Source organism: Prionailurus viverrinus, chromosome F2, assembly GCF_022837055.1.
Source record: "Prionailurus viverrinus isolate Anna chromosome F2, UM_Priviv_1.0, whole genome shotgun sequence".
NCBI classification, from domain to species: Eukaryota; Metazoa; Chordata; class Mammalia; order Carnivora; family Felidae; genus Prionailurus; species Prionailurus viverrinus.
In genome coordinates, this window is record NC_062578.1 from 22,403,238 (window position 1) to 22,425,812 (window position 22,575).

Below are 22,575 nucleotides of genomic sequence, written 5' to 3' on the forward strand. Positions count from 1 at the left end.
CACCCTGCCTCAGTCACATTCCAATTCTGACAGTGTGATCTTAGACAAATAATTTAAATTCTCTAGTTCAGTTACTCCTTTATTAAATAGACTAATAATGATGGTACTCAAAGAACTATTATGGATACTGTATATATCTATGTGTGTGTGTGTGTGTGTGTATACATATATATATGTATGTATACACACACACACACAACTATATATATATATACCTGTAAAGAAGTTAGCTCAGTGCTAAATTCTCTAGTTCAGTTACTCCTTTATTAAATAGAATAATGATGGTACTCAAAGAACTATTATGGATACTGTATATACCTGTGTGTGTGTGTGTGTGTGTATACATATATATATATATGTATATACACAAGCACACTATATATATATATATATATATATATATATATATATATATACACACACACACATACACACACACACACATACCTGTAAAGAAGTTAGCTCAGTGCCTACCACGTAGGACCGTCTTGGTAAAACTTACCTGGTATTATTACACAGCGTAAATACGTAACAGATGTAGGACTGAGATCTAACCAGAAATCCAGTCCTTGTTTCGTCATGTCTCAGAATAACACAGTTACATTTTAAATCCTAAGAAGCGTAGTTTTGAAATTTGCAGTTCACTGGCCCCAGAAAACCCTCATCCTAAGCCTCTTAGATTTCTAAGAAACTAAATTCCAGACTCATGATGTCTGGAAGTATCACTAAGGACAGACTCAAACACAATACTTACATTCATACTACTAAATGGCAGAAAATGTTGTGTTTAAGCATCTGGCATTTTTCAAAAAGTTCATGCTCTGTCCAAGAACTGCTTAAAAAAATACAAATACAGTCACTCAGGGCTTATCTCTTACTTTAAATCTTCAAAGGACAGCCAAATCTGTCTCAACTAAATTCAAAAGAATCAATGAGATAGTACTTATCTTCTCAATGAAGAACACACAGACAGCTCATTTATTTTTCAAGCCTTCACTGCAACGTGCAAGTGTAGGATTTCTGCAGCTGCTAAGATTCTGAGAGTTGCTCTAAACTATCCCAGCTTTTCTACATTTTCCTTTAGAAGGGCAGAAGAAGGCATATTAGGTCTAAGAATGTGGTAAATTCCACTTATTCTTCAATGATTGCTTTCTTGTATGACAGTAAGCCCCAGTGTAGTATTAGCCCCCGTTTAAAAAGAAAGTATAGTCTCAATCTATGTATACATTTGGTGTGTTATTAAAAATGTAGTATCCTCATGGTGCTGATATTTAAATAAGATTAATATTCACCTATCTTTTGGTAGAATCAGTTATACCAAATAAAACAAAACCTGCCCCTCAAACTCTTACAGATAATTTCTTTAGCTTATTAATGTATATCCTTCCAGAATACATACACACACACAAACACAACACACACACACACACAAACACACACACCATAAATTTTTGTAAATTTTCCCCTTTAATAGGGTTTGCATCATTTAAAAATATTGTTCTGTTTTTAAATTTTTTTAATGTTTTTATTATTTTTGAGAAAGAGAGAGAGCATGAGAGAGGGAGGGGCAGAGAGAGAGGGAGACACAGAATCTGAAGCAGGCTCCAGGCTCTGAGCTGTCAGCACAGAGCCGGACACAGGGGCTCAAACTCATGAACTGAGAGATCATGACCTGAACTGAAGTCAGACACTTAACTGACCGAGCCACCCAGGTGTTCCTTTAAATATTGTTCTTTTAGAACTTGTTTTTGTTTGATTTTACTTTATGTGTCATATACTTCTTTTCGTCTGACTTTTTAAAAAACTGTAAACCCAACTCTAATTCTTTAGTCTTCAAAAGCTTGTAAATTATTACCTTTATGATTTTAACATTTTAAAATATTTTCATTCGGGGCGCCTGGGTGGCGTGGTCGGTTAAGTGTCCGACTTCGGCTCAGGTCATGATCTCACAGTCCGTGAGTTTGAGCCCCGCGTTGGGCTCTGTGCTGACAGCTCAGAGCCTGGAGCCTGTTTCAGATTCTGTGTCTCTCTCTCTCTCTGCCCCTCCCCTGTTCATGCTCTGTCTCTCTCTGTCTCAAAAATAAATAAACGTTAAAAAAAATTTAAAGAAATTTTCATTCAAGCCTTTACTACTTTATTCTAATCTATATAGGCTCTCTCTGTAAGTCAATTTGCTAATGAAATTCCAACTTGAAACACATTATAGTCAGTAATGATGTTATTCACATTATACGAAATATTTTTCAAATACTGTATTCAACAAAAAATACCAAAAACCTATTATGCTTAATATTTTTGTGTATATAAATATATATTTCAATACACCAGCATTATGATATATGAGGAAACACTTCATCTAAATTTTATCTGCTGATGTGCATAAGACTACTGCAGGTTAAACTTATATTAAAGTTATTTCACCAAGCATTATGAGGGAAGCATTTTGATACACAAAACATTTATCCTCTTTCATATTGATATAATCCCATCAAAACTCAAGGTAAACCAGAGAAACTGAAATATAAGCGAAAGGAATGTTTCCATAAATATCAATAAATGGAAAAAAAATAAATGGCTTAAGGGGCAATGTGAAAACATGTCTGACTTTTCAGGTAGATCATTTTCATTTTTGGTTTGGAGAACAACTGAAAAAATATATATACTAAGGCAGTAGAACAATGTGGTAACCAACACAAGAGTCTTTGCAGCCATCCAGAAGCCAAGCTGTGCTTGTGGAGAATTTGGTTACTCCAAACAATTTGTATGCGAGGGGTTATTCTCCATAACTCATTTGGGTCGTGAGTAATTTAGTAAGCGGAATTAGATTTGATTTCCAAAGACTGTTTTTTTCCTTATCATTGCATAGTTACAGACACAGTTCAGGTATGATGGATATGCTACTCCCAACACTCCACTTCCACAAATGGACATAGCAGCAATGTGTTTTAGCCAATAGATCATTTGACCACTTGACAGATGATCGCTTAGTCGGAAAATGAATTTGGATTTCTAAACTCTAATGGAAATTTAAGGTCAAAAAATTTTCAACAAATACTTGTCAAATTTTTAAATTCTTACTGAAGTGACCAGTAATGTTGATGTAGGGCAGTAAAGTTAAGGGGATTTTCAACACCTCTAGAATTTATGAAAGATTATACCACTTAAATGTAGGCACACCTGAAATCAATCTTCAGCAGTCTTTCTAGACTTAAAATATTTTATAAATTCTACTCATTTAACAAATACCACGTGCCTGAAAGAAGTTGCAAAATAAATGTTTGGTGGATGAATAGGTATGTCTTACGTGTGTGGCTTTGGGTTAAATGTAAGGATTGCAAACAAAGTGATACGGAATCTATCCTGGAGGAACTTAAACAGTAAGACCTGTACAGGGAGAGTACCTATATTCTGTAGAAAGTGGAAGGCCTTTAAGAAGATAGCTCCAACCATGTGCTGGAAATCAAAGGCAAAGAGTCGGAGGAGGCAGAATTTGAGGTGGGACTTTAAGTGCTGGAATGATTTTGGATGTGAGACCAGGAGAGGGACGTGCCAGAAGGAGAGATTTCTGTGTGCAAGGGCACAGATGTGCAGATACTGGTAGGCAAGGGGAAGCTAGGGAACCTTTGGGATCAGGGAAATGAGATGGTCAGGATTGTGCCTGGGGAAGACTAATCTGCAGAAAGCACATGAGAGGTCTGAGAAGGTGAAAAGACTGTAGGATAAGGAGTGGAAATCCTTCAGGTCCCTGGAAATGTGGAGCTGAAGCTTGGAAACAGGTCAGAGTTGGCAATAAAGGTGTGGGAATCTGGGAGTCGTCTTCCTCTTCCTAATGTTCACACTTGAGAAGCCTCTGGAAGAGCAAAAGGACCAGGACAGGTCCTGGGTGCAGGGTGGTGGCGTATGTAGTACCGACTTCTCTGCAAAACATCCTGCCCAACATCTGGACCTCGGGGTGGGGGGAAAAACACCCAGAGCAACGTAAGGCCTGTGGAGAGTTGAGAAATCAAGGTGTAGAGACAGATGATAGTGCATCCCAGCAGGTCAGGGCTACTAAAACAGAGAAGCAAGGTCTAAGTGCGATATATTTAAAACGGAGTGTGTTTGGACCCTCTTCAATAACCATCTTCTTGGCCTAAAGAAACTCCGAAGGGAGTCCGGCTTTAAATATACTGCCATGGCCTACATGCTTTTAAAAGGGTGTTTTAGGCAACTTTGTTTGCCTAACAGCCCCTGTAACCGTACTCACTAAGAAGCATACAGGTCGGGAACCTGGAGAGCCCAGTGATGTTATTATTGAAGTCCATCCTGTCTTTACCGCGTCCTTAAGGTAGGGAAAGGTCTGGGTGTCCACCAGGCGGCCTCGCCAAGGAGGAACTTGGCACTAATTCTCCAGATCGCAGGGAGAGCGGGCAAAAGAAAGAAAACCAGAGTACGAATAGCGCCCCCGTGGGAAGTAAGAGTTAAGGCTGCCACCAACCCACCCGGCGTTCACCTCAAACCCAGGAAAGAGAGATTACCGGGGCTGGCGACGGCCCTTGAACCGAGATGTAGGTGCTGGGAGGAAAGTCAGAGCCTGTCTGCGCTCTCGGGCAGCCCTCCATTCCTCCGGGAAAATACTCCGGGCCGTATCACTCAAGGGCCATCTCTCCTCGCCCCAGGTCCCCGGAGTGGGCCCCGGGTCAGGGTCGCACGTCAGGGCGGGCGCGGGGAGAGCCCAGCAGCTGAAAGTGCAAGGACCCAGGGAATCCCGCGAAACCGCCAGAGCGCTTCTCGGCGGGGCACCCCGGGCTTTCCCCGCCGCCGGGTGCTCTGCGCCCGCCGAACGCGGACCCTCCCGCTCCGCAGAGCCGGAGCCACAGAGGGAAGCAGGTGGGTGTGGAGCCGGGCCTGCGGCCCGAGGGAGCAGCGGGCGCGCCCGAGGAGAGGGAGGCGCCCGCCGAGGTGTGGGCGGCGCCCGCCTGCCCGCCCGCGCCCCGGCCGCGCCCTGGGTTCGGAGGCGCTGTCCCAGGCCGAGCGCACGGCTCACGCGCCGCGAGGCCGAACCTGGGCATCCCTGGCGGCGCCCGGTCGGCAGTACAGCCCGCCACACGGGCCCGCCGCCCACCTCGAGAGGCGCGAGCACCCCGGGGGAGGCGGAGGAGGAGGAGGCGGAGGAGGTGGAGGAGGAGGAGGAGGCGGCGGCGGCCGCTTCAGCCCGCGGGTGCGCGGAGCGCTGGAGGAGGCGGAGCGCGAGGCGGGGTGGCCGCGGGCGGGTGTGCGCGCCGGCCCGGCGCCCCCGAGCGCCCTGCCTCGCCTCCAGCGCCCAGCCTTTCCCCGGCTCAGCCACAGACACACACCCACCAAGCACCCGCCACCCTCCGCCCCCGCCGGCCGCCGCCGCCTCTCCGCCCGCAGCCCGAGCGAGCGGCAACTCTCCGGCCCGCGCGGCTCGCCTTCCCGGCTCCTTCCGCGCGGCGAGCTCAGCCCCGCTCGATTTTTCCTTTTCTATCCCAGCCCTTTGCTTTCTGGGCGGCGGCGGCGGCAGGGGGATGGGGGCCCGCGTGGGGAAGGGGGCGAAGATCGATGAAGATTATTGTTCTTTCTAAGGATACCTTAGCTTCCTCCCGCCGCCTCTCCGTTGAGCTTTCCTGCCAGAGACCGTGAACAGAGTCAGGGATGTAAGGAGAGGGGGAAAAACGCCAGGAGCTCCAGCCAGCCGGGGAGACCCTCCTCTCCGTGGAGGGGAGGGGGATTTCCAGCGACAGATCATTGGCGAAGGGGACCGTCGCAGGGAGAGGAGCCCCGGAGGGAGCGGGGAATCCCACAACCCTTTGTGGTGCCCGAGCCCGTGCCGCCTGCTGAGCGGGGTCTGTGGGAGCTAGGTAAGTGAAGGGGGCATTGCTGCTCCCCGAAGGGGTCTTCCTTTAAGAATGGATCATCGCGGGCAGCCTAGCCAGACTTGAGTTGCTAAAGGAATTGGAAACTGCCATATGGCGCCGAGTGGACTTAAAACACAAAGCTGAAGCTGACTTCGCCCTGAGAGGGTTGTTCGTGTAAAGGCTCTGTCCCCGTGGGGAAGGCGCTCCAGTGTTAGCCCCTGGAAAGGTTCTGAGCAGCCTGCCTGGGAAGGGATGGGGAATGTTATTTCTAGGAGACGAGCTCTTGTTGCCTTCTGTTCATTTGTTGGTAAATGCCACACTCACACGCACACACTTGTGGGACCGGATTTAGGGAGTGTGATGTCTCTGATGTATGAACAGTACTCAGAGCACAGAGACATGCATGCATTTTATCCTTCAAGAGGTGCGCGTTCTCCGTTCTGTAGCAAGGTTCCCAAGAGGGAGAACGAGTCTCTAAGGAAAGAGCTTCATGGCTGTTTCCAACACACTCTGCTAGGGGACTTGAAAATACAGTTGCCCTGAATGGCACCAAAAGACACCGACCATTTCCCTCATCGTCTGCTTCCAGTGCTTAGTGACCTTTTTCAAAATAGTATGCCGCCATCCATTTTCTCGAATTATAAGCACTTTTGTGTATTCATTCATAAAAATCGTCAGTGTGCAATATGCACAAACAGGCCATTTATACACCATTTGTGACCGCCCGAGCGATATAATAATAGATACAAGATTGCCCTGAAAAATTTAGGATGCACAGATGTACACTGGGTTTATTTCGTGCAGGTTCAACCTTCCTTCTGATCAAGTTATGCAATAATGTCAATATTTTAAATAGCATTTCGCATTTCTGCTTTTGCACTGGTTTTTAGATTTTGTTGGGATTTGATTTTGTAAGCTCAGCTCAAAAGAGAAGTAGGAATTTGTAATTGTTATTAAATGTGTAGCATTGTGTGCAACAGTGGTTTCTTGGTATGCTTATCAATAACCATCAAGTGAGGTATTGCATTTCACAGGACAAGAGAAGGATAAATTCTGGTCAAAAATCTAAAGGCCAACTTGTCAATACTGCGTAACTTGCAGGAAAGATTTTGAAAAAAGAGGGTAACATTTAAAAAATATATCTATGTATAAAATAAAGTTTTACTTTATTTCACTGTTTAGAGAGAGAGAGAGAGAGAGAGAGAGAGTGTGTGTGTGTGTGTGTGTGTGTGTGTGTGTGTGTGTGTGAATAAATACAAAGTTGTCCAAAGCTTACTTGTAAGACAGGACTACGATGGAGAGGCATCTAAATTAAAGAGTTCTTGATTCTTAAATTAACCAGTACTTAAGCAGTTGAGTAATTGGGCCCATTATGTATGTGTATGTGTATTTAATTGCTGCTAGAGGTGGTGTTTTTAATGTAGGGCGTAAAAAATGTGCTTTCTTGTGTGGCCGCGTAGACTTTCTGAGATTATTGAGGATACAGTGTACAAATAACTTTCTTCTCCACTGAAAAAAAGTATCGTCTTCACCTGAAAGAATGAATATGCCTCCACAAAGTAAATACTATAATCCCCTCCCTCTTGCTGCCAGGTTCAGACCAGTTGTTTACCACGAATAGAATTGTGTCTAATGTAGTCTTTTTCCTTTTCTGGCACCGCTCAGACTCTTGGAGAAAGGAGTGAATCAGTTGGCAGTTCTCTTTGCTTTCTTCCCCCTTTTAACCTTCACCATTCCTTCTGCACGGTGGTGCTTCCAGATCTCTCTCATACACAAACACACGCACCAACTCCAAAAAATAACTCCACTGCCTGCCTCTTTGAGAATTCTAGCATCTCTCTTTTCTTGCTCTCCTCTCTTTTTCCAAGTAGAACCACTCGGTGTGTCAGGTGAAACTATTTCCAATGTCACTTTTCTCCCAAATCCCACAGTTTAGCTGTCCAGGCATGCATGTTTACTGAATATTCAGATGGGATTAGTGAAATAGGTCCTTATCTAATCCTTCCTGTTTGGCATTTAAAGATTCCTTGGTGACACCATAGAGCAACTGTGAACAAGGACCCATGCTTCTGATTTCCAGGATGGTGACAAAAAGTGAGACAGCTAGGAAAATACAGTGGCAGGATATGCTTTCAGTCACATTCCTTGGCAACTCAAAATAATATCTGCCCAGGTGTTTTTGCATACCTGCCTGCACATCTGTGGAAAATCTTCATTAACCATTGAAAAGAATATTTTTTTTTCTTGAATTTATATCTGGCGTTTTGAAATGGTATTCTAGAGAGACTGGCATGTGTTGTATACACATTATGAAAGTGGACCAAATTACTGGTAAAATCTCAGAAAGCTACAAAATCTATTTCATTCTAATCTAATGCACTTTTCTTGATAAATTATAAAGAAGTAATTAGATATTTGAAGTGTGCTATCCCTTAGAGACTAAATGCCTTAAAGTTGATAGGGCATTCTTCTCGTGTACATTTTAAGGTAAATACATAAAGTTAAGATACTCTGTTTACTTCAGAATGTAATATTCTTTGGGATTTGCCTATATTCATCAAGTGGGTTTTGCATAAAATCACTATGACTGTTATTTTCACAAAGGCTTCACAGAGAAGAGTAGACATGCATTATAAGTGATATTTTTTAAGTTCAGTAGTTTTTCAGAGTAGTTTTTAAAGTAAGAGCTTATGACCTTGTTATTCTTGAAGTGATAAAAGTTTATAGAGCAGCACAGTCTTACATTTCCTGGTTATATACTACAAGTATCTTCATACTCTAGGTCTGTAGCCCATTCTTGTTCCCTGGTTGTTTCCTTTTTGAGTTTCCTGAATATATATTCCCACTGACGCTTTATTGCAAGCCCCAGCTTTTGGACTTGCTTTCGATCCAGTGTATGGGATCAGAGGCTCCTTGGCCTGTAGGAGCCAACCCCTACCATGTTATCTTTAAGGGAAAAGTACCTGTTCCTGTAGGTTAAATTGTACCTATCTCTACTGTGATTTAATGTCATGTATCTGCTCACTAACTCATGCATTAATTCACTTATTACTTATTAAGTGTGTATAAGGAGAAGAGTGCTTGATGAGAACCAGTACAAAACAGAAAACATAATCCCTGTTACTCAAAGATTTTTTACAGTGTTGAGAATAAAACTTGAGTACTTAACTAGTTGAAGAATTACAAAATTCAAAATCAGGTATCTCTGGCATACACACATGCATTTAACAATTTGATACTTAATAAATTAATTAAGGCAAATTCACAAAGAGGATCATGAAAATTTGTCACAGTCTATGCATTGGGGAATTATTAAAGAATAGTAATAATAACTTTTATTAAAGTGATTACATTTTAAATTGAAATTAAATTAAAACATTATTATAAATATTTCTATTATATTTTAATAATTTTGTTATTTTATTTATATAAACAAAATGAGTTTATTTTTACTGTTATTATTATAGTAAACACTTCAGCCAGGAAATGTTTTCAGTGTTTTACTGAAAAACATTAAATATTTTCACAACCACCGTATAAGGCATCTATCACTAATACTTTTCATTACATAGATATGAAAATTCAAGTACAGAGACTTTTCTTGTGTAAAGTCACATAGGAAGTAAATGGTACAGACTTGAACTCTGGCGTTCTGGCTCTATTTAACCACTATGATATCAAGAAGTATTAAGTGTGATCCCAAACAGAATAAGTAAAGATGTTCATAGCTTCTAGATTTATTTGAAGTTCTATCTTCCCATTAAAGGATACCACTGTAGTTACGATTACAGGGATACTTGGAAAAGGTCAAAAGAAGGGACTTTCAGTAGGCGAAAATCTCAAAATTTTCAACTTAAATTTGAAATAAGAAGGTATGTTAGTTAGAAGCATATCTTTAAAAGCTGGGTAGACTTCTATCAGAATGCTAAAACATTAGGAAATACTGCCCTTAGAGTGGCCACAGAGAGTAAAGCTGGATGAGACAGATGACTGACTGGCCAATGTCTCTTTTTTATTTTATTTTTTTAATGTTTATTTATTTTTGAGAGAGAGAGACAGAGCACAAGCAGGGGAGGGGCAGAGAGAGACAGAGACACAGAATCTGAAGCAGGCTCCAGTCTCTGAGCGGTCAGCACAGAGCCTGATGTGAGGCTTGAACTCAAAGACTGTGAGATTGATGACCTGAGCTGAAGTTGGACACTTAACTGACTGAGCCACCCAGGTGCCCCAGTGTGATAGTTTATTTTATTTTCACTTCCAGTTTTTAAAAACTTTTGTGAATTATTTTGAATAAAGTATTCTAAATATCTTTAATTTATTATTTTTAAATTATATATTCATATATTAAAAGAAAATTATTAGTTTTCAATATAATTTTCTTTTACCTGTGTCCCTATATTTTCCTCTGTAAGACCTACTGCCCATATATTAATGGAAATTGGAATATAATCACTTAACAGGTTTACTTTCTAGTATATTGTCTAGAATGTGCTTGTTTTACTAAGTGACAACTATAAAAGCATAATCAAATTATAAATTGAGATTTTCATCAAGAAAAGTTTATATAATGTTTGAGGTAAAGTTCTTTCTAAATAGCCACTGCTTCTGTTTTTGTGAAAAATACCATCGGGATTAAATTTGGAAGATAAAATGGCCAAATATTCCCTGAAGGATGCCCTATATTTAAATATTTAGATATATCCTCATGATTGGCATTTTCATTTTTCCCACAGATATTAGGTCTTACCGACTCAGTTGCATATTGTACAGACAGCTCTCAGCCTACAATTGGCTTATAGCTTATAAGTTGATTTTATAGGTTTGATTTTTTGGAACTTGTAATGCATTTAGAGAAAGAGTACTTTAAATGATGTTTAGGTCTCCAGACCAGTCCACAAATGCCCTTTTTAAAACCAATAATCTACCAGAAGTATGGTACTGTTAGTACTAAAAACATAACCATTCTGTATAGCAATATCCCTGGGGAATAATTTGATATAAATCATATTTTTTGACTTCTTCTTCTGTGCAGGGCACTTTGGGGGTACAGAGGTGAACATAGTACTGCTTGGGTCTACAAGGAAGAGAGAAAATTGAGGAAGTTTGTACACTCTGACATTAGGCAGAATGAAGAAAGCTTAATAATATCGGTATAGGCAAAATTGTGAATAACCGATCCCAAGACCTATTGGGAGAGCCAGGGACTGCCTGCCTCCTTAGGACTCTTACTTGGTGTTTCATCTTCAGGGTATCTACTCAGCTTCTCCTCTGTGCCAAGCCCTAAGCTAGGTGTTTGGGACATAAATATGAATCAGACAGCATGCACTCACCACATGCACATGCAGACAAGTAAATCATAACAAAATGTCATAAATGCTGTTGGCAGAACGGGATGGCAATTCAGTGGAGTAGTTGCCTAACAGAAGCGTCCCGAGAGTAAAAAAAAAATGTGATTCCTTGAGTTCCTAGATGCAGTTAGTCATGATTCTCTACTCAATCAGACCCAATGTCCCCTTCATGTAAGTAAGGTTTTTGTAATGTCCCTTTTACGTTCCTGAAATGGTATTTATAGATAATATAACCTGTCTTCACAAGTAATATTTAAAAAAAAATCAATGCATTCTCTGTAATAGAAGGCAGAAATAAAAGGAAAGCAGCTTATGGTAAAGTTGTCGGTAAACCAATATGTGTATGCTCATGCAAGGCTACACTAAGAGATGTACTAAAGTAGTCAGATGCTTGCTACTTAAAATGCACCAATTTGGATTTGAGAGAAAATATTCAACTGAATACTGGTGATACTTTTGTATAGTTGGCATTTCAAAATAAGAATGAAGTAAATCTCTCCATTGAATGTGACAGCTACATTTGCAAACATGTGGGTGTCCTGTATTAGTGAATGAGTTAACATGAGCAGCATTACAGTCAGTGACATGACTCTCCAAAATGGTGAGTGAATCTTGGTGAAGTTCCAAACATGGTAGTTCCTTTCCTAGAAAATTCCAATGTAGAAAATATTTTTTTGTACAGCAGAGTTAAGATCTCATCACAGATACCAATAAGCAAGTATTTCACGTACATATTTGTGTGATGAGTAGTGTAAAACTTCTGGGGGTACAGGACTTCTGTACATGTTATGGGGTTTCTTGCATTCCTAGGCCTTGCCTTCCAAATATTTTACAATTGTAGAAAGACCGGGTTCATCTCATTCCACGACACTGATTATGGCTATAGTCTCCCTCTGAAGGAAGCCGATCTCATTCTAATGGGCTGTTTTGAAAAAGCAGGACTCTCTAAGTTTTTAGTAAGAAGATAAATTTAGAGACTGACTAAATAACAAAGAAAATAAACAGCAACAAAATCAAGCCATGTAGATAACTAAACAATGGAAACTTCCTAATAGTAGGCACAATATGTGAAGCTGCCTGATCTGATCATAAATGTCAGAGATACGTTTTCTATGTGGGAGTGTCAGACAAGACTTCACAGAGGAAATGACAAGTAAGCTCATTTTTAAGAGATGACTAAGCATTCTCCAGGCTAAAAAGGAGGCAGATGGAGAACATTCTAGGCGGAGGGAACAGCATTTGCAAAGCAGTGTCATAAAAAGGGCTTAGCTGGTAATTGGGGTTCAACGTTGGCAGTGGCAGGGAAATGAGGGGAGATGAGGCTGAAGGTTGGAGATTAAATAGGAAAGGTGTTGTGTGCTGTGCTAAGTCACTTGGATTTTATCCTAAAGGACAGGCAGTGGGGGTTAACTACAATTTTAAATAGAGTGACATGGTCCACTTTATGTGGGGGATGGTCTCTGAGCCAGCATGAGGAAGACGGACTGTAAGAGGAGAAAAGATGGAACCCAAGGAGGCTGTTGAGGGATACAGGTAGGATAAGGTCCAGGACTTGCCTTAACAGAAATGGCGAAGAAGAGGAGGGTCTGAATCCTCCATAGCAAACATGTGTGACCCAGGTGTCCCCAAGTCTTTCAGCTCCCATCCTGGGTTGGAGTAACAGGAGTTGAGCCCCACTTTTTCTTCTTCAAGGGTCATTGTATTAGTTGTGGTAACTTGAGCTTCTGGAACAAAACTCCATTATTTACTCCATATTAGTGGAGTAGAAGTTTATTTTGTGCTCATCTGACAGTCCAATGTGTGTGTTTTGTGTAGTGATGTGGCGACCCATATTCTTTCTAAGGACCAGGGATTTGGAGTTCTCTGCATCTAGCTGGCAGTTGTGGAAGAGAGTGAACAGAGAGAAGGTTTACCCAACAGGTGACACACCTGGCATGCATTCGCATTCTGTTGGGGAGAGAATCACAGCACTCCGTCTATCTACAAAAAGAGCTGGAACATCTAACCCCCGGCCAGTTAGCCACTCCCTAGCAACATTTCTGTATCATGGAACGAATAGCAAAATTTTGCTAAACAGCTGTTCCCTCATATTTTGCCTCTCTGGCCACACAGAGGAAAACCTCAGCCCAAGGACACTATCTGAACCCCTCCTGGTCCTTGCATCCATCTCAAAGTCCAGGCTGTAAGGGTGATGTTAAGTCCTCCCCATTAAGTCTGGATATAGTTCCTCATTGTCCGGAAACCTTTATACTAAAAGACAGGTTGTTGGTTTCCCATGACATAATGATGGATGAGGTATAGAATAATTGCATTCAGAATTCCCATTTGGAAAAGGGAAGAATGGGCAATAAAGAGCAGTCATTGGCCCATGACATGGAAGAAATCCTACTGGACATTGCTAAAGACCTCCAGCCCTGGTAATAGGGGAAATTCTTTTTTTTTTTTTTTTTTTGACTCTGGTTTTGCTGTCTTGGAATGACTCTTTTGTTCATTGTTATCTGTATCCCTAGTCACCTCTGAGAGGTTCTTCCCTATCCAATATTCACTGTGGTCACACCCAAAATGGATGTTGGGAAGTATGCCCTTCTTGGGAATTATATTACCTTCTCAGCACACTTCTTGCTTATTCAAGTTCAGATGCCTTACAGGTTTTTGTATAGTCACTGTTCTTTTTTGTTCTCCTCAGGCCAGGCTTCTAATTTCTTTGACAGTACAATTCCCTCAAAATCTTCATAGGTTTTTAATGTACGTGCTTTGTGTCAGTTACACTATTAACTACATTGAAAGTTCTTTCCTGTTCCTAATTCTTGAACCTGCTTCATTTCTTGGTTTATGTCACAACCACTGTGTCTCAAGTGGTTACTTTGAGGTCATCTGAACAAATAGTCTTGGGTGGTTAGGTGACGTCCTTAATCAGATCTTTGTTGCAAGGCTGAGTCACTTAGCCAAACATGGGTATCTGTTATTCAAAGCCATTTTCAGTGTTCTTCCTCACCATTAGAGTCCCTGAAGCAATGTACTATTGCAGCTTTGTAGTCTTAAATTTCTAGACTTTGACAATTCGCCCTAATCTGTGTCCTCCAGCCAATTCCTTCCTGAACTCATCCATTATCTTGTTACTTACACCTTTTGCTATGAGCAGTGAGAGGCAACCATCGCAGAGTAGCATTCTGGCTCTTCCTAGCCATTTCCTCTAGAGCTATAGATCTGCTCTGTAAATTAGTGCAGTTTTGCCAGGGCCTAGCAGTGTTCCAGGCCTCCAGTCTTCTCTGTCAGTCTCCTTGCTGAAGCCCATATTTAGATTTTTATAAAGGCAGCACCCACTTCAAGGTATTAGTTTCAGAATAAGGTGGGACAATGCTCGCTGCTGTAACAAACACCGAAATGTTAGTGGCTTGACGTAATATAAAAGTTTTCACTCACATATCAAATGGGGAGAGGTGTGGGGAGAATAGAATGCTCACATCAAATGGGGGAGATGTTTGGGGAGAAAGGGAGAATTAAAAAGCACATCTAGTTCTTAAACATCTTGGCTCAGCAATGATGTCAGTAACACTTCTGCTTCTAAAAACTATTGAAAACTAGTCCGATGGCCCCCCCTAGATGCAGGGGGTGGGGCTGAGAAATGTAACCCCTGGCTTAACTGGTGCTTCCCAGTGACAGTTCTCTCCTGTAAAAATGAAGCACAAATTTAGACAATTAGCCCATCTCTGCTGGGGGCATCTTCCTCCAGAATAAATTGCAAAGGAAAACATTGAATTGCATTGACTCTTCAGTTAATCCGTTCAGTGCATAGCATCTCCCCACCTCATTCCTGTCTTCTCGTTGGCTCTCCACCCAGACTTCCAGGACTAGGAAGTCTTCATTCTGTAAAGTATCACTGGCGTAAGGAGGCTCTTGTATGTAACAGGGTCTGGCTGATGCTTTGGGATAAAGGATGGTAATTCTACCATCGACAAAAAACTAATTCTAATTGAATCCTAGATGTCAATGCTTTTAGAAATGTCTTTACCATTTCTCACCATAGGGGTTTGCTCACCATCCCAGATCTCTCTGGGGCCCAGATACAAGCCATTTTCTAAGCGTTTTTCTTCCCCTAGACTCTTCCTCACATCTTGTCATGTAGGATTGTCCCTGTATCCTCTCTCAAGGTGCAGTGGACTTCGTGTGCAAGTCCACAAAGGGACTTGCCTGTAATAGCCAAACAGTCCATTATGTGTTTTTTTCCCCAAAACAAAGCAGCAGTTCTTTCTCTAAGAGGACTTATTGCTTTCTCATAGCCAGCTGTCTCAAAATTGTAGCCAGCTTTTTAAAGACATGCACTTAGCAAATATTCATTAAGCACTTTTCATATATAAAGCACTCTTCTAGGTCACCAGGTTAAACAAAATTGGTCATTACCCTCTCAGGGCTTATAGACTATTTGGAAACAAACAAAAGCTCCCAGATCCCTCGCTAGTGGCAAGGGTAGCGAGTCTGTCCTGGGTCCAGATGATTGGAGCTTTTTTATGAACTCTTTGCAAAGGAAAGTGATAGGCAAAGGCAAGCCTGCTGGAAATGAAAGGGGGAGAGTGACACTTCTGGAGTGAGGAGCATCATGTAGGCTGTGGTGTGCCAAAGTGGCGGAGTGGAGACATTATGCCGCCATTATTAGCCAGAGACACCTTTATGTTCTGCTTCCGGTCACCTGGTTTATTTTTTGTAGACTCCAGGACCTAGTTATTTGCTTCTTTTCCCACTCCCTCCTATCTTCTAGCAGTGGGCACTCAGTCATGTCAGGGTAAGCTGGTCCAGAGAGGAAATCACCCAGGCAGGAACGCTTGGTATCTGGAAAGAATAGAGATAGATGGCAGATGGCAGTCCAAGTGGGCAGGAAGTTAGACTTGTGAAATACTGGGGGAAGTCCTGGCCAAATTATGGGAAGGGGAGTCTGGGAACAGGCAGTATTTGATGGGGCAGGCAGGATTAGGAAGATCCAGCCCCATAGGCTCAAATGCTATGGTTTATAGACACTTAAGAGTTTAGAAAGAAGTCTATTGTATGTAGCTAAGCAGGAGTCCAGACTAGTTTAGACATAGGTGTCTGGAGTCAGGAAAACTATGTGATGGTCACATTATTTTTAATGCAGGGTTTCAGGCACAATGGACAGGACCATTTCCTATGCCATCACCAATTGCCAAAACCTCTTTCTGGATTTCCACTAAAGCTTATTAACTGGACTCCTGGCTGCTTTCCTTGTCCCCTCATTCCATTTTGCCCTTTGCTTTTCATTTTTTACAAAAGCAAATCTAGTTCTATCACTCACCATCTACCTAAACCCTTAAACGATTTCCTGCTTTTCTTAGAATAAAGGCCTAAATCTTTAACTTGAGGATTACCATATTCCTTCTTCACTTTTCAAAACATCTCTAGTGTAAGGCTGTTGCTTAGAGAGGCTCTGGTCAGTCTGATTCCTGCCTGCCAGCCTCATTTCAGGCCACTCACCCATCATTGTCTGCTATGATTTCTGGCTTTCCTTTAGTTCATCCGAGGTGCCTGAGATTAGTTTCCACAAGGCATGGTTGTTTGGGCTACTCTCTATTCCATCTTTTACCTACCAAACTGTTACTCATGTGTCTGATCTCAGGTCAAAAAATCTCTTGGTCAAAGAAGTCTTCTTGGTTACTTCTTTGTGCCCAACGAATAGAGTGGGTCTCTCCATTATTCTCTTTCTTAGCACCCTATATTCTCCTTTGCAGCACTTACACCAATTCTAAATTGTGGGTCATTTTCTTGTGTCATTTTGCTGCATGAGAATGCAAGCTCAATAAAGGCAGAGACTGACCTTATTCACTGCTTTCTCCATAGCACCTCTGCAGTGCCATGCACATAGTTGATGCTCATTGTTTATTTGTTGAGTCCCTGCGTGAAGGAATTGATAGAACCAGGACCTACGTCAGGTTCTAGGTCACAGAAGAGCACCAGGAGTGCTCTTACCAGGAGGTCTTACCAAGAACTTCTGCCTAGGGTGGAGCAGAGTAGGGCTAGAGGAGGATCAGCCTGATGATGAACTCCCTGCACTGTTTTACACTCACATTCTCTTCATGTGCTTCTTGACAGGGGCTAGAATGGTCCTAGAATCTGGGATGGAGCAGAGTTTGTAAGTCGAGGTTGGAGGCCACTGGTGGAATGATACAGACAAGGAAGAACATGGTACTTCCAGGAGAATTTTTCTCTCATCCCTATTTTCAGAACAAAACTCAGCTTCATAACTTCACAGGAGAGTTGTATAGACCAGTGCCTTCTGACAGAACTTGATGCGATGATGGACATTTTCCATATCTGGGCTCTTCAATTCAGCAGACACTAGCCATATAAGTTATTGAACCCTTGAAATGTGACTTATGATGCTGAGAAATTAAATTTTAAATTTAAATATCCATATGTGGCTAGTGGCTACCATATGAGACAGGGCAGGCCTGGATTATTATTAGCATGAATTACTTTAGGAAGCACTAAGTTTCAAAAGCAATATGGTTTAAATTCTAGAAATACCCATTTACAATCAACATCAGCCTCCAACAACCATATATAAACATGCAAACCATCTGTAGCATCCAATGCCTACTTTGATTCAGACGAGTATCTCCCAGGTACATCTGAGTGAAGGGATTTGAATGCACTATGACTTGTTTCCCTCCATTGGAATTGTTCTTTATTGAAGGCATTTCCTTCTTTATATGAAACTGTACAAAATATAAAATATTATACAAATGTAGAACATTATTTTTGTAAGTATCTAATGTGACCTTAAATGCTTTCTCATGCCCACTTTTCCCAGACAGGATTATTTTTTCCTTCCTTCTTTCCTTCCTTTCGTTCTTTCTTTCTTTCTTTTTTTTGTTTTCATCCATTTTTTTTCTCTATGTCTCCTTCCTCTATTCATGTTTCTTCCTCTGTTCATGTCTCCTTTCTAACCTCTAAAATGACACAGACACAACACTGTGTTCTTTAAACAAGTTCTTTACCTTTTGCATATTGATTTCTTTTCTTTTGTGCTTATTTAAAAGAGTTGTTTTCATCAGTTCAGATTATTAACAACAAAAAAACCATATGAAATGATAATAGCTCTTGACATGCCAATTGATATATTTTTGGAGATTTGTCAGATATAATAATTTCATTATGTTACTGTGAAGTTTGGTGCTGGTTGCTTTTTTTTTTTTTCCACAGTTGTCATCTAGATAACATTATAGTCACTTTTAATCCTTTGAAAGTTCTCATGTGACTGGATCTCTTGAATTCTTTGTCCTGGTTTTCACAAATGAAAAGCCCTATCTTCCAGTAAGATAATACCAGAATGAGAAGTGGCTTTTAGAAGGCACAGTTCTGAACTATAGCAGTAAAGGAACATTTGAGAAGAGATAGTCCAGCTTTAGTTCTGTTCTCGAGTCTGTATGGCTTAGAACAAATGTGTCTAGGGGCTTCCATGCTAAATGTCCGTTCATAAAATCACAATTATTAATTAGACTACAATTAAATATTAATTTATTTTGAGATAAATGTCATTTTAAATTTGGAATTCTAGGTTCTTTTTTTCTTCTAAATCTGAGGAGAGCATTTTCATCAGGCTTTATAGAAAGAGCACACATAGAAAGCTTAGATGCTATTAAAGCGTTACTTCTTAAACTTGGCTTCTGGTTTCATTCAGGCCCAGCAAAATACTTAATAATAAACATGGTTTATAATCATACATGTGCAGCTAAAGTAGAACATCGTAGTGAGGGCTTTTCCTTTTTTCTCTTTTTGAAATTAGGGAACCATTGTCTTGTAGGCATTTTATAACTGGAACACAGTGTTTGATATAGTGCTCGATATATATGTGTTGAATGAATTAATGAAATAATTCATTTAATGTCTTAATTCATTTAAGACCTCAAAGAGCTTTTAAAATCGCAAATGGTGGCTAAGGCTGCAGCTTCTATAGATGAAGATTCTGTTCTACAAAGCCCCATGAATTACGACATCGGTGTCATTTGCTGGTATTTTATATTTTTTCCTTCCTTCACATCGATGTGTTTAAATTAGGTATAAAGTTTTAATTAGGTGCTAGTTAAAGAAATATTTAAGTCCATAATATTATCTGAGCCTACAAAACAGATGCTGAAAGCACAAATCCAAAAATTCTTGTAATATTCTTTACAGGCAGCCTATGTGCCCCTTGAGAGCAGGGGTGTCCTTCCCCAATTTTGTATTCCCTGCACTCAGTGTATAGTGATAGCCAAGGAACACATTGTTTTGGAAGGAAGGGAGGGAGGGAACAAGAAAGGAATAATGTATCTAAATCAGTAGGTGTTATTTGTAATTTATGATCTTTTCCCATTCTGACCATTACTGGAATAGTAGAAATTATAGATTTATATTGTAGTCAGGATTCATTAATAATTAGGTTCAACTCATCAGTATTTATAGGTTTAGCTGAGTACGAGATAGTTAGATTGCTCTTCACATTTTTTTGTCTTCCACCATTCTAATTTTATATTTATTTTTGGTGCCTTATGGTAGCAAGTTCTAGTAGAAAGAATATAGACTCAGGAACAAAAGAGTTGGTTTCTAGCCCTGGTGCTGAATGGGTCCTGGGAAAATCATTTAAACCCTCTAGTGTTGCCCTTCCAAATGCTATGAATTTTCTATTTTTAAAGCATCTATCTTGACCATAAATCTCAAATACTAAGGCTAATAACATTACTTTTGAAAGTCACTTACTAAAATTTATTTAGTTTTAAAAATTTAGAACTGCAAAAATAGTTGCCAACCCTACCATCTCTATACATAAGAGAATATAACCTTTCATATCTTGTATACATGCCACCTAGGCCAAGGGACAGGCATAATGTTATAAGAATTGTTTGAGTTTTCTTCTTATTCTTTTTTTGTTTTTTAATTTTGGAGAGAGAGAGCAAGTGCGTGAGTGGGGGGGAGAGACAGAGAGAGAGAGAGAAAGAAAGAGATCATCCCAAGCGGGCTCCAGGCCCAGCATGGAGCCTGACACGGGACTTGATCCCACAATGCTGGGATCATGACCTGAGCCAAAATCAAGAGTCAGATGCTCAACAGACTGAGCCATCCAGGCGCCCCTGAGTCTTCTTCTTCTATATCGTGCTAAATATATTTCTCAATATTGGTTCTGTGTTTTCATTTATTTATCATTCTGAGTCATCCAGAATCCTGCCATTCAAGGAAAATTTCCAGCCTATTATGAAGTTAAGGACATGGGGTTTCCATTAAGGTACTGCTGGGTTTGAATCCTGGAACCAGTACTCACTAGTTATGTCATCTTGAACAAGGAACTTATCTTTCTGAGCCTCACTTTCTTTATTTCTAAATGAAAGATAGTAATACCCATCCCTAGATGGGTTGAGAATTAATGAACATTTTCATTCTGAAAATTAAATTTAAGGGATAAGTACAATGGCTGCATATAATAATCACTCAATATGTGATAGATGATAAAAATGGTAATTATTAACAAAATTCACAAAGCAAATGAGATCATAACTTTGGCTTTCCTTCAGATACATCTCCAAGAATATCCCTGCCTTCTAAGAAATACAGTTTCTGCTTATGGACATTTTGACCTTAAGCTGAAATAAAATCCAAATTGCAAATCTGGATTTTATAGCAATAGCTTATTGTACGCTGACATGCTCTTTGCCCATAATCCTGACTACATGAGGCTCGTAAAAGTGAAAAGGAGTGCTTTAAATATCACCATACCTATATCCAATATTATTGATTCATTTTTGGAAGAAAAGAAATTCAGAAAATAATATAACAACATTAAACAAGAACTGGAAAAAGGGCTAAAAGTCCTTAATTTCATCATCCTTAAACAGACTACTCCTTTCAATGAAAACAATAGCTGTCCTTAATTTACGAATATTTTCACCTTTGCTTCAAAGTAGCATTCCTTATTGTACTATCACAACCATACTTTTTACGATTTTTCCACACTGTTTTCCAAAGTATTTATTTCAAGACTGTATCATCTGGTACAAGTCACATGAACTCAAGGCTTCAATCAGTCCATCTGTGGTCCTGAGTTTTCACATTTTTATTTTAGAAAATGTTGATGGAATATGATTAATTCATTTTCCTCATCCAATTGTACTAAATCATATTATTAGCAGTGAATTTAACATTCTAAGTTTCTTAGATACTAGTAGGTCATCTCATCCATCTGCCTTACATTCTTACCATTAATTACTTATTATCATTGTAGCTCCCTAGCATTTTACACAACAGAGACACATGGTAGATTGAGAAAGGGGGCAGGGGCGAGGGGAGGGATATTTATAAAGTGCCATATGCGGATGGATGCTTAATAAATGCTGTTTAATGATCCTCACTGATGACAAGGCTAGATGGGAAACAGTAATTAAAGGGGATGTGGAGATCGATGTCTATAGTTCAGTGAGCCTCCTTCCTTTTCTACTTAACGCACAGAATAAAAACCAAGCGTACGATTGCTTATGACACATCCTGATTTTTTAAATTAGTTTCATTAATGAAGGATATGAGTGATTTGTTAGAAACTGTGTTTTCAGGCCAGAAGCTAGAACACATGACAGTATTTTGAATATGCACAGTCTGGAAAGGTACCTTTGGCTGTGGTTACACTGAGTATCCTCAGGTGGATTTTGGCCATAGTCTGCTTTGAGTCTGAAAATGTGGTCACCTATTCATTGTGATTTAAATAAATTGGGAGAGATCTCTGCCTTTCAACTTAAGCTATTTTCCCAACCCAGGTACTGTTCTTCTATTTCCATTACTGTCAGGGCATTCCTTTGAGTAAACTTTGCCTCCCTCATATGGTCTTCCCATGGCAGACTTAGAAAAAGAAAAGATCATTGTTGAAGTGTGTAAGCTCATCTTTTGAGAAAAAAAAAATGGAGTCACTAATTCTGATACCTTCTTTTCTCTTCTTTTATTCTTTTATTAGTGGAAATTCAATCACATTGGTTCTTTGGGCTTGCATATTTTTCTTAGGAGTGAGTAGTGTGAGCTGAGAAATAGAAAATTCACTTTTGCAAAATTTCAACTTAAGAAATTGACAAGGGTGAACTTTTTCCTGTTCTTCATTTGTCCAGTGGGAAATGTAGATGAGTAATAGTTACTCAAATCTCATAGAATCATAAAATTTGAGTGATAGAAGGCACTTTGTGGCCATCTTCTCAATCTCTCAGCAGGGCAGGAATTTCTCCGGTGTGTACCTGACAGATGGTCACCTGGCTCTGCTTGAACATTATTACGAGGTCCAGTAGTGTTTTCAGGCAGCATATTCCAATTGGGACAGCAATAATTATTCGAGAGTCTTATTTATTTATCAT